The sequence below is a fragment of the Euprymna scolopes genome, chromosome 46 (assembly GCF_053919585.1).
Source record: "Euprymna scolopes isolate OS-2025 chromosome 46, ASM5391958v1, whole genome shotgun sequence".
NCBI classification, from domain to species: Eukaryota; Metazoa; Mollusca; class Cephalopoda; order Sepiida; family Sepiolidae; genus Euprymna; species Euprymna scolopes.
The window spans coordinates 113,046,172-113,057,767 of NC_136527.1; positions in this window are offsets into that span (position 1 = coordinate 113,046,172).

Below are 11,596 nucleotides of genomic sequence, written 5' to 3' on the forward strand. Positions count from 1 at the left end.
ACAAGGGAGATAATTAAGTTCTGTTGTGTACGTCACGTGACGAAGGTAATTCAAATGTCGGCCAAAATTAATTTTCCACCTTATAGCTTTTCGTTATGCTTTTTTTTTTACTCCTTACAAAGCATATAGTCACTTGGGCGTAAGGGGTTACTATTTGGGGCCATGTCTAGGAAAGATTACCAAGATGTTGGGTTATGTTACATTTTAACTTCTGCATATCAGTACGACCAAGGAAGCAGGTAGCAGGAAGGGAATTCCAAAGTTTAGCTGCTCGAGGGAAGAAATTATTAGAATAGAAAGCTTTCTGGCATTTAGGGACATCAACAGTGAAGGGATGAGATATTATTGCTAAGCGAGTTTGTCAGGGATATGTACGTCGATGGGTTACAAGTGAAAAGAGTTCATCAGAACACATTCCTATTTTCTTACCTGCAAATCAATTTATTTTTCTGTTTCCAGTAGCGTGATAAATGATGACATCTACACGAAACCTTGGTGCCGAATTAGTCCTTTTCTCATCGGAATCATCTTGGGATATTTCTTGCAGCAAAAGAGCAGAAAACGCAGTTTCCCAAAGGTTAGTAGCCAGATATCTTTTCTCTCAACATAGGATCTATCTAATGTATATATATATATATATATATAAAATAAAAATTACAATTAAATTTACCAAAATGATCCAAGATGGTAAAATTAAAGTATATTATAAATATTAAAGAATTAATATTTATAAAATTATCTCAACCAGATGTAAAAGCTCGATAAAACCAAATAGGAGATAGAGCTTATAATAAGAGCAAATAGTTAATTAAACATGTTAAAAAACACTTTTAAAAAGAGTTAAAAACATATTTAATCTGAAAAGGAAATAATAAGTGGATAGTCCTTAATCCGTGAAATTTCGAAGAAATACTTTCCTTCCTATCAGAGGGTAGGAATTAACAAAATGCGGGATCTGATTTTGCATACAAAAGTATTTGATGAAACTGCAAGTAAGTCAAAGATCTTACTTGATAAGTAAAGCAGAAGGAATATGGTGAAGAAAACGGTGATTTCATGTGAATGGATAGTCTGGTGAAAGGTAAAGTATCCAATGACGGTAAAATCCAAAAATGTAAATCCCATCGTCATTGGATACTTTTAATTTTAATTATAAATTATCAATCATCTTACTCAATATTAAAATAGCTCTAGAATATATATGCCTATCGAGCTTATTATATATCTACATTACAACGAGCACTGTTTTCTTTCTTTTTATTTTGATTGTATTAATGAATTTACTAATACATTAAAATATACTCTTGTTCTTATTCCCTAAGTATATATATATATATATATATATATATATATATATATATATATATATATATATATATATATATATATATATATGTAATGATTTTCTTTCTTAATTTTTTTCCAGTGCCTCCAATTGTGTGGATGGACTTTTGCGGTCAGCACTTGCCTTTTTCTGTCATACATCAAATACACAATGAATAAGGAAAACCCACTCACCTGGTTAAATAGCCAGTATACAGCCTATGAAGTAGTATCCCACCCACTGTGGGCGATGGCAGTAAGCTGGGTCATAATCATCTGTGCATCAGGCAATGGAGGTAAGTAATGACCAAGAAACAAATAAATCTCACAGATTGATATTTGATTCTGGTTAGCCAGTTTTTATTCATTGTTGTTGCCCACTGTTTTTTGCATCAAAAACTGCTTCCTTCAGTTTCTTTCAAAAAAATACTTATTCCTCAAATGTGTTATCTTAAGACTTCTAAGGTTAATACAAACCCTTGTTCGCTTCTAGGTATCACTATTTAAATCAAAGTAAAATTCAACTAGCAATGAGTATTGAAATCGATATTTTATTCTGCTTAGCCAGTTTGTATTCATTGTTGTTGCACAATGTTCTTTAAAGTTAAAAATAGTACCTCATTCAGTTTCTTTAAAACAATACTTATTCCTCAATTGTTTCTTATCCTAAGATATTTAAGTTTAATACAAATCCTTGTTCCTTTCTAGCTATGAATCTCAAAAACTGATATTTGATTTTGCCTAGCCAGCTTTTATTCATTGTCATTGCCTTTGGTGCTATTCTTTTTTTTTTATTTTTCTAAGGCACACGCACAAATTGAAATTTATAAATTCATTTGCGTGGGCATTACAGCATCCACCCACACCTCTTGGGTCAAAAAGCCGGAATGTTTGAGAAATGGCCGTAGTTGAAAGCATGTTTCTTCATAAAAAATATGATTTTTTGACCAATCAGGGCTCGATTTAAAAAACTTATTCTTGCAAGCTTCTGGGAGCCTCTAAAAAAATATAAAACAGCAAGAACTTCTCTCGTCAGAGAGAGACAACAGACACCAGCAGAAAGACAAGTCACAAGGCGAACGCTCGCCGAGTGAATTCAGTAGCTGAGATGACAGATTTTCTTGCACGCCAAGGAACATTATTTGACTCTCTCTTTCTCTTACTTCAGCACAACACGTAGTAGGACTCTTTCTTTCACGCTCTCAAGTCTTCACCTTTTTCCTCCCTTCCTTCTTTCATGCAGACAGCCACCTTTGCGCACACTAAAAAAGTAATTTCTTTTCTTTTAACGTAAGTTTATTTTACATTATTTGGTAGTGTATTTCTTTTTATTTATTTGTATCGGGGGACTTATGCAATCGATATTTGATTCTGCCTAGCCAGTTTCTATTCAAATGCAGCTTTAACACAAATCTTTTTTTTTTTTTCTTTTAAGGAATGATCAGCCACATCCTTTCCTGGAAGTTCTGGATCATAATGAACCGTTTAACGTATTGTGCTTATCTCCTCCATCCCATTATCATCATGGTTGGTATGAGGATGAGCATGACCCCACTCTACCTATCAAATGCAACGACTGTAAGTTTTCACTTTTTATACATCTTTATCATATTTTTTTTTAATTACATTTTCAACCCAAACAAGGCACATTGCCACTTTGATGTAGGGGGCTACTATCAGGGGCAACAACTACTGGGGTACTATGTAGGGATTTGGGCAGCAAGATGTCGGTTCACGTTGCACTCGAACTTCTGCACGCCAGTACAGTTGGGGAAGCAGGGACATGGAATGGAATTCCAAAGTCTTGGATATTTGATTCTGCCTAGCCAGAATGATTTACCAAAACATTAAATCCTTAGTATGTTAAAAATCACTTTTAATTTTTTGTTTTTATTCCACATCTACGCTTTCGTTGGTCATCTCTGTTTTAATTATTCTTTTTTCGATATTTGATTTTTGCCTAACCAGAATAAATTACCAAAACTTTAAATCCTTAAAATCACTTTTATTTTTTTTCCTTTTTATTCCAGATCTATGCTTTCATTGGTCATCTTACGATCTCCTATGGCGTCGCGTTCATTGTGTCGCTCCTGTTTGAAATGCCCATCAGAATGCTCGAAAAGGTTATGTCAAATCGCAAATGAGAATGAAGATAAGCCTGTCAGGGGATTGCTGACTTTCAACATCATTTTCTTTTTCATTTTTTAACTTTTATTTACTCTAAACAAGACACATTGCCACTGAAGCATAAGGGACTACTGTGGTAGGGGCCAGATTTATAGGGGTTTAGAAGCAAGATGTTTGTTCACATTACATTTAAATTCTGTATGTTGGTACTGTTAGGGAAACAGGGAGCTGGAAATGAATTTTACATCATTTCCTACAGTTTATGCCAATGTTATCTGTTTGGTATGTAAAAATGTTCAGGGTCTTTGATATGACAGGGCCGCCAGAGAATATTAATGGTTCCCTTGAAAGACAGAAGAACCATAAATACTTGGCTTTGGTCCTTAAAATTTAATTCAAGCCAGAAATTACTTACACATCATCTGTAGAATATTATTACCCCCCCCCCAATAAAATGGACAAAATGTTTATTATTTACTTTAGCGTAAGAAATCAAGTCATGTCTTTGAGCATTCGTATAGAAAGATAATTTCTCTGACATTTGTTCAATATCAGGTTTTGAGTACTGGGCCTGACACTTGACAAGATCAAATAAAACCCAACTGATAGACACAGACACACACCTGGCCGGAAGAAATAAAACCTGGCTGATTGACACAAATCCATACCTGGCTGGAAGAAATAAAACCTGGCCGATTGACACAGACACACACTTGACTACATTTTTTTTTTTACAATTGTTTGTGTTAATTTTACTAATTAAAGATGTCTGTACATTTTTTTGGAAAATAGGCACTAAAAGCAAGTTGACCCGCACCCCATAGAAATAAAAATCTTCTGTTTTCCCCTGATGAATGGCAAAAAAACAACAACATTTATTTTCTTTTCACCATCACGTTTATTATACTTCTCCATTTTTAAAATGACCATCAGTAATTGCCCGTGTATCACTACCATGGCTACAGCGAATACTAAAATAACACTTGTAGGATAAAAACTATCAGGTTGTATTGTTCCGGATGAGGGGTTGATAGAGTAGCGTCCGTTTTCTTGTCACGAGACCATCCTCCTAGATATTATCTCCTCCTTTTTGGTTTGGCAATAGGGCTTTTGTTAAGATTGGCACTCCCTTGTTTACAAAGCCATTCGGCGAAAATGAAGTCAGACAAATTTAAAGATTAAAAAAAAAATAACTGCATAAGCATATTTTGGCACTTCTACACTATCAGAACAAAATTTTTTAGTCGATAAATAGTTTTCAGATAAAAACAATGGTTTCTATTGATTTTTTCTTGTCAATTTTAATTAATTAGAATGTTAAGTTCCTGAATATTACTGAATTATAAAAAAAACAACTTTAATCGTTTTAGCATGTGAAAAATTGCCGCCATCTTGTTTAAATAGAAATGGAAAATTACCTCCTATTTGAACTCTCCTATGTCTTACGATCATTTTCATCAAATTCTATTTTATTTTCTTTAATAAATAATTTTCTACCGTATCGATTTTCGTAATTTTTGGATATAATCATTTTAAAAATACAAGGAATACATAGATACCATTGTTTTCATGTGAAATTCAATATTACCATTTCCGAAATTTCGTCCCAATAGTGTAGAATTGTCCATATTTTTATTATAAAGATTATAATTTTGTTATAGAAGTATAAATAAAATATTATTTGGCACTTCTGCACAACAGTGACACTCCCTCCGCATCTTTAATACTAGCTTTTCTTCCTAAAAATCGAACCTTTTGCTCGGTATCATAACAAATTGTTTTTAGCCGTAAAAAAATTTAAAAAAAAACTACTTGGTGAAATTTTTGCGGGGAGATCTTTATTCCATAACGGATACGTAAACTATGACTTTTTATCGATATTTTCATTTTTTTAATATCTTGATTAAACTGTACAAGTACCTGTTGGCCATCCGTACCTTTAAATTTGTCTGACGTCACTTCCGTCAAATGGCTTTGTAAACAAATAAGTGCCAATTTTAACAAAAGCCGGCAATAGTGATAATGTAGTATCAATATTATTGTCATGCCATGTTACTCCCAGGGATTACCAATTTTTTTTGTAGTGGGAGAGGGAGGTCGTGTTTCTTTTGTTGTCTCAAAACCATCCTTCCAGGCATTATTCCTCCTTTTTTTTGTGGACGTAATAAAATTCCGAACAATAATTACGTTTACTTTCTTTTAAAAAAATGTTTATTATTTATTTTTGTTGTTTTTGTTTTTACAGAAAAAAAAATCATTCCAATAAATGTCCATTGTTTTTATTTTATTTTTACATGAATAAAAATTTTATGAAAATTGTGTATTTTTTATTTCTATGCTTTATCAAAATTAATTTAGGTAAAACTTTTTGGCAGTCTTGCACTTCCGGCAGACTCGAAAGTAAGTTCGACAACTCTATAAGGGTCACCACATCAGTATTTTACACCGTCAAATAATGTGTTATTTTGTAAAGAAAATTATATTGAACGAATTTGATTAAATAAAGTAAACGAACAAAATATACATTTTTATATATTTACTAGACTACCCGTGACCCGTTGGGTCAGTATGTTATATTAGCTATGGAATTCATGTATTATGACACTTGTGACGTAAAGAAAATGTTTTTTTTTTTTGACATAACAGAAACATTTCTATGAAAGTATATTAAAATGAAAAAAGAATATAGATAGATTTCTATGAGTCGTTCTGTTTATTATAATTGATTATTTTTGAAAAAAAAATACAGTTACTGAATTATAAGTCGTTGGCCATACTTATCGGTAAATGTGCACTGAACAGATACCATAATACTTATTATAGTTAAATACAAATTTTGATATATCTGCTTTTTTTTTTACATCGTTCATTTCTGTATTACGTTTAAATAATAATTTCGAAATAATAACATTAATATTTCAGGTCAAAATCTGCAAAAGAAGCGATTTGTGTTTATTTGTTTACGTTGTTATGGGTTAATGTTTATGCGCGCATGCGCAACCGGATGTCGTAAACCGGAACATTGTATCGTTACAAGGTCATTTGAGTTTTATAATTATATAGATAACTGTTTATTTAACAGAAAAAAAGAAACAATTTTCAGAAAGTGTATTACGGTCTTAACAAAGCAAAATAAAAAAAAAACTGTGAAACTTTGTTGTGTGTAAAGTGTAAAACTTGAAAAAAAGTATTTAAAAAAAATATTTAAAAAAATCTTTGAAAACATTAATAATTCATAATATCGTGATAAAACTTTAATAATTCGTAATATCGTGATTTGACGTTTTTACCCTCAAATTACATTTTAAAAAAAATATTAAAATATTTTTTTTAAAACCGTGAAACTTTGCTGTGCGTAATAAAAGAAGATAAAAAATATTTAACATTTTCAAAATATTTTTTATTAAATATTAATCAAATACTTTTCATTATATGTTCTAAAACTATATCGTGATTTGACGGTGTAACATACTGATGCGACCCTTTCTAGAGTTGTCGAACTTGCTTTTGAGTTTGCCAACATTTTTTATTAAATTTTTACGACGTGCCCCAGCGTATTATAAGCACCCCAATCACCCCATGTTAAGAACGGCTTTCGGAATAAACACCCCCTCCCCAACATAGAAAACCGTTCTTAACATGGGGCGGTTGGGGTGTTTATAATATGCTCGGGCACATCGTAAAAATTGACCCTGTTTTTTTATATTATTTTTTTTAAATTTTGTTTTAAACAAAAACAATATCACGTACTTAATTGTCATGTCAAAAATAGTAATATATCCAAAAATGTATTTTGAAATGTAAATAACTGGAGACCATGTTTGAACAGGCGGCATATGGAAGGGGCCAACCCTCAGTTTGTTCAGGTATGCTGAAAACGAATATCGCAAGGAAAGTTAGCACAGACAAATAGTTTTCAAGACAGTTTTATGAATGCGTGCATTTTGAAATGAAAAGGAAAACTAGCACATCAAAGTATTGAAATATTTTTTGTTTTACAAAGGAATCACTACTTATCAAGGCCCAGAGACCACTCGAGGGTGTAAAGAGTGTGCAGTAGTCAATGGGACAATATCATAGTAATCGTTAGAAGTATAAATTTTGTAAATTGGATTACTTAAGAGGAACGGCTTATCAAGAACTTGTTTACATTGGACTTGAAGAGGACGAAATAAAAATATAAAATTTAAAGAACTCGCTAAAAATATTTTAACGATGCCTTTCAACTCGTAAACTGATTGTTTACATTTGTGTACATTTTTCGAAGATAGTAAAAAGTGTAAAAAAAAGTAAACGTTTAGAATCCTAAAAAGATCTCCCGGAAGCATTTTTGCAACATAAAAAATATACAAACCAAAATAAAGAGAGGAGAAAACCTACTCAAAAATATGGTTTATTACATCGCTTAAAAAAAAGAAGAATCGGGGCCTCCAATAATACGATAATTTGGTGGGGAAGCAAATTGTGTTCTTTTTTCTAACTTGGTTTTAAAAAGTTTTTATTGCTAACATTTATTTTCATAAACTCTAACCACACCTCACAACCCTAATCCGGCCGGTCGGGAAAAAGTTTTTATTTTTTTAAAATTTTGTTGAAACCGACGAAATGAATTTTAATTTAAACTTCGTTTGACGTTGGCACGACGCACGCACACACACACACACGCACGCACGCACGCACGCACGCACACATAAGCATTCGCTTGTCACCAAGCTAAAGAAGAGAGAAAGTGGGGGAAGGAGAGAAAGGATCGTACGTGCCGGGGTCAAACAGAAGTTAAATGAAATCGATTATAAATCGCTCGACAAAGTTGTGTCTGAACTTTTTATTCTATGAAACTTAAGATTAATAAAACGAAATAATCGTGACCCGTGGAAATTCCACGGCGAATATTTCGCATTCAAGAGAACAAAACGAAAAAGTAGTGAACAAATAATATTATAAGAAAATGAATGTTACCAAAGGCAAGATAAGTTACTCTTCTACCTACCTAGATCACATTTTTGTTGTTTTAACTTATTTTAAAACGTTTATTTAACACAAACAAAAGTAGCGCACGGTTTTAAGTTAGAACAATAAAGAAGTGTCTGACATTTTACAGACATCTTGTGAGACTCGATAATCGCTCCAAACTCGAAAATTAAGCAAAATACTGGTAGGAACACATCCAATAAATGTCAGCAAACGTTCGAACATGTTTTCTTTTTCACATTAGCGAAACACTTTTCAGAGAAAAAGCGAAAATGAGAAGCAAACACAAATGAAGAAGTCGGTTTTTATCGTCGAGCACAACAACAACAAAAAAAAGAGTATCTAATCTAATAGGCCCCGTGCGTGCTATAGGTCAATCTCCAACGTCTGTCCCATCGCCTTAGTGTTGCATCCCTGTTTACAAGTACTTTAATGGGATGTGCTCTCATGAACCCATAGCACTTATACCAGTGCCCGGAAAACTTGTCCCGGGAAAACTCGTCTCTGGAAAAATCGTACCCGGAAAACTCGAACCGTTCAGTTTGTTCAGGTATGCTGAAAACGAATATCGCAAGGAAAATTAGCACAGACAGACAAATCGTTTTCGAGATATTAATGCGTGTATTTTGAAATGTAAAGTAAAATAGATGGCCCATCAAGCCAGAAATAAATTAATGACAGTTTAAAGGCTTCAAAATCGCTTTCGAATTGACTATGACATGATCGTGATTTTCTCATAAAATTCAACATCAACTGTCGATTTATTCGTCGCATTAACTCGCATCCTAGACTTGATTTAACCCGTGAGTGTCGACTCATAAATCAATCGAAATATATATATAGAAAAAAAAAATTATTAGGATTATTTTTTATTAATAGTAAATTACTGTTTCTTAAATTTCAAATCTATATAAAAACACGAACTTAATTTCAAATCTATATAAAAACACGAACTTAATTTTCCGTTTCAGCGTATATTTTGTAAATTTAAATCCAGCCGAGAATGGTTTATGTAAGATGACTAAACCTCCCCCCCTCTCTCTCTCTCTCTCTCTCTCTCTCTCTCTCTCTCTTTAGCTTCTCCGTGCCCCTGCCACTAAGTATGGAGAGAGAGAGAGAGAGAGAGAGAGAGAGAGTGAGAGAGAGAGAGAGAGAGAGAATATGTACTTCCACATCAAAGAGGGGCAGGAGCATAAACAGAGACAGAAGCACACACTCTAACACACTCGCATAAAAACACACATACAGAAAACACACACATACATACGCACTTGGATAAACACACACACACACACACTCGCATAAACACACACATACACGAACACACACGTACACACAAATACTCAAACACACCAACACCAACACAAATCAACTTTCCGTTAAAAGCTGTCATGAGGTGGCAGGGGTGGGTGTCATAAGTGTCAATCGAATTTGAAAGTTTGTTAACGAAATGGATTTATTTCAACTTCGTTTGACACGTGCCAATTCTCCTGCCCTTCACCCACCCCTCTACCTGCCTCTCTCTTTACTAAGACTTTTCGGGTTGGGGTCTGGGGTAGGTCGTAAAAATAACCGGTTTTTTTTTCGTTATTAAATTGTAATTTTTGAAGAAATCATTACCTTAAAAGTTAAGAAAGCCATTCTTAATGTAGAGAGGGGCATGTTAACTATTCTGTACTTTCAGCCAATAATTTAATAAGCAAAAGATAGGATAAAATTGAATTTAACAAATATCGAAGAAGTTTTCTTTGATATTTTTTATTTTACAAGCTGCCCCAGCGTAGTATTATCTCCAATCTCTCCATGATAAAAACGGCTTTCTGAAAAAAAAAAAAAAACACTCCCAAGAAAGCCGTTCTTAACATGGAGAGATTGGAGGGGGTATTCCGGAAGTCGTTCTTAAAATGGGGAGAGGAGGGCGTTTTGTAACTATTCCGTACTTTAACCTAACAATTTAATAAAAAAAACATCAAATGTTAAATAAAAATAAGATAAATAAAAAATAAATACCTACCTGCCTCTCTCTTTACTAAGACTTTTCGGTTGGGGTGTTTATGCTACGCTGGGGTAGGTCGTAAAAACAAACTTTTTTTTTCGTTATTAAATTGTAATTTTTTAAGAAATCATTACCTTAAAAGTTAAGAAAGCCATTCTTAATGTAGAGAGGGGCATGTTAACTATTCTGTACTTTCAGCATGTTAACTATTCTGTACTTTCAGCCAATAATTTAATAAGATAGGATAAAATTGAATTTAACTTGCAAATTTTACCCAAAAATATCGAAGAAGTTTTCTTTGATATTTTTTATTTTACAAGCTGCCCCAGCGTAGTATTATCTCCAATCTCTCCATGATAAAAACGGCTTTCTGAAAAAAAAAAACACTTCCAAGAAAGCCGTTCTTAACATGGAGAGATTGGAGATAATACTACGCTGGGGCAGCTTGTAAAATAAAAAATAAATTTCTGCTTATGATATATATATATATATATATATATATATATATATATATATATATATATAATTATTTTTTAATTTTTTTATAACTTTTCAAAGTTTCGGCTTCTCTCTCTCTCTCTCTCTCTTTCTCTCTCTCTCTATATATCTCTCTCTCTCTCTCTCGCTCGCTCGCTCTCGCGCATGCGCGCTTCTCCGTGTCCTTTTATATAGACAGACAGAGAGGGAAAAGGGGGGAGAGACCGAAAGAGACAGAGAATGTGTCTACGCTCTCGTCCACCAACGACGCACACACCCACATACACACACACTTGCATTAACACACACATACACAGACGCACACACGTCTACATTCACTCTTCAAACTTGTGGGAACATGCCAACCGGATGCTAACGTCTCCAGCATAGAGACAAAATAAAAAAAATCTTCGTTTGCACATGGCTCCACGCATCGCTTCCGTTTGGAAAAAGAAAAATAAGAAACCATAAAAAGAATTATGAACCAATGGCAGAGCTCCCCGCCGAAAATAAAGGCCTAAAATATGACAGCCGCTGGGAGCCGGTTTACGATTATAAAAGGAGGGGACCAGAAAGAAGACGAACAGAAGAAAAGAGATTCGCCCAGCTGTGTCAGTGAACGCACGGACATTCTTCCACCCGACCTACAAAAAAAAAGAAGAAGAAGAAGAAGAAGAACACAGGAGACGAAAACGCCGCGCT